The 2,447-nt window shown below is 42.8% G+C and overlaps 1 pseudogene across 1 annotated transcript; it reads left to right on the forward strand.

Annotated features, from left to right (window-relative positions):
• The first annotated feature begins 1,663 nt into the window (after window positions 1-1,663).
• Window positions 1,664-2,002, forward strand: LOC310859266 (gamma-aminobutyric acid receptor-associated protein-like 2; annotated as a pseudogene). Its single transcript has one exon. The product of its transcript is annotated as a gamma-aminobutyric acid receptor-associated protein-like 2 (transcript).
• Window positions 2,003-2,447: the final 445 nt, after the last annotated feature.

Consider the following 2,447-nt stretch of genomic DNA (forward strand, 5'->3'; position numbering starts at 1 on the left):
AGTGTCCCAGCGTCCTTGATTGTGGAGCGATGTTCATGCCGCCTGGAGAGGGACAAGCTGAAGTTGGAAATACATTGTTTTCAACGAGGGCGGCGCAAATAAGAGAAATATTAGGCATGTGTGCAACATGCCAACTGTTTTAAAGTATTGCGCAGTAACAACTAAAGTCACTGTAATGTTTATGTTGTACGATTACTACAAAACAATCTGAAATAAAGGGATTTAAGATCATTAAAGCTGGGCTGTTACCTGGGTCCAATGCATTTCTGCCTACTTCCGGTCCAGGACGTGTCCCTATTTGTTGTCCCCATTCTTCTCAATAGAAGTTTATGTAGAGGAGCCGCCATTGGACTGAAGCCCCATGAAGTGAACAGAGTTTTCGTAACTCTGTCTTAGTCTATGGCTCTGGGGCTATGTAGCGGAACCCAGCTGGCCTTTTAAGGATGAAGTCTGACTGATGAGTTTCATTGCCACTTTATTCTAAATTCAACGTAGAACTGGGACATGGTCAAACATTTCAAATCTCAGGCACATGATACATTTCCCATACATCACTAAAGTAAAGTCACTAAATTACACAATACATAAAACAGACTTCTGCAATCTGTCTACAATATTTTGCAACTGTAGTGTATAGTCTGATTAGGACGCCGCCGTCGGTGAATGAAGCAATCGGACAGGTAGCAAGGTAACATGAGTTAATTTATTGCAATATAGTTAACATGGGTTTCAGAAAGGAGAGGAGGGATACGGGTATAGGGGGAGAGGTTACACAAGGACTGAAAGGGAGGAAAAGTGAGGAGAAGTGAGATCCTTTGTCTCGCATATATACTCAGTTAATACATAGTCGTCAATGTACATGCATACAGTTGTGTGCGTTAACTTGGCCCTGTCCAATCAGACCATCCCACGTTGGAACCACCTAACCACCGCCTTATTATGTTGTTTTTGATCAGAACCCCTCCGTGCGTGTTTTGTGCATGAGACGTGTGTGTGGTGCCTCTTATGATCTCATATGAGTGTAGAAACGGGCCTATAATATCAACAGTGCAAGCAAATCAGTAAAATACCTTGTCCCCCTTTCCAGCTAGGTGATATCTTATGTGTGTGTTCCATGTTTAGTTGGCATTTGACCGTTCCTTAATTTGGCCTTCCTTTCCTTAACCATCCACAACCAACAAACTTCAGCCACACCATTTGTGTGCTGTCTGTTTCAAGCCTTCTCTGTACTGAGGCAGCATTTCCTTGATTTTAACCCCAATGCCACAGCTGAGTCTCATCAGCTGCATCAGTTGTTGGCACAATCTCTTCAGATGAATGGACTTCTGTCCAATATTGCCTCACACTAAACAACAATAAAATAAAAGTATTACCTGTGGGTCCGTTACAGGCTGGCCACCCTCTGCTATTGGCACTTTGAGGCCAAATCTGTGACATCAGTCTTGAATGACTGTCGACATTTGTAATGTCACAACACTGACATCAGATTGGGTATAGTGACATCACACATATTGTATATATAAGTACAACGCCTGCCGTTATTCTGTCACACATGGGGAATCTTTCAACACACTTATATTGTTGCTGAACTAATCGTATTGAATGTTTGACTAAATCTAATCGATTTCCCACAACATCGAGCAAGAGTCCAGAATCAACAAACATGAAAGGGACATTCAAAGAGTTGCATTCCCTGGAGCATCGGCGTAAATAGTCAGCCAAGATGCGTGAGAAGTGCCCCGACAGGGTCCCGGTTAGTTTGGAGGTGTCACAGATGGTGGACATTGACCTCGATAAGAGGAAGTACCTGGTTCCCCCTGACATCACCGTGGCTCAGTTCATCGTCATATTCAGAAAACGCATCCGGCTGTCCCCTGAGACGGCCATATACCTGTTTGTTAACCAGACGAGCATTACGATGGCAGAACTGTACGAGAACGAGAAGGACGAGGACAACTTCTTATATGTGGCGTTCAGCGGGGAGAACACCTTTGGTCTTTAATTATCACCATCGAATAACACCATTGCATGAGTAGGGCAAGCATAAAAAGTCCATAAACCGACCTGGCTTGCACACCACACACAAAAGCCAGGGGTTGGAGGGGCTATAGTGCCCCCAAAAAGTAAATAAATATTTGATTTGCTATAAGGTTCCTAAATGAACCTTCCTAGCCAATAACACAAATCACACTTGTGTGAAGTGAGGGGGCGCATCACCTCTTTATACAAACATTGTACTATGTTTGTTTAAAAAGTCCATAAACTTTTTTTTTACGTCATTAAAAGTCCACTGACTTGGATGCCATATGATGTTACTTCAGAAAGCCAGACGTTGGAGGGGATAGTGCCACTCAAAAAAGATTAGACACAGCAACAACATCATAACCGATGGTTCATTGCAAACATGCACCTATCATGCTTGTATTTCAGATTTTACCTTTATTTTA

This window comes from Protomyctophum parallelum (genome assembly GCF_964188405.1).
Source record: "Protomyctophum parallelum genome assembly, chromosome: 1".
NCBI lineage: Eukaryota > Metazoa > Chordata > Actinopteri > Myctophiformes > Myctophidae > Protomyctophum > Protomyctophum parallelum.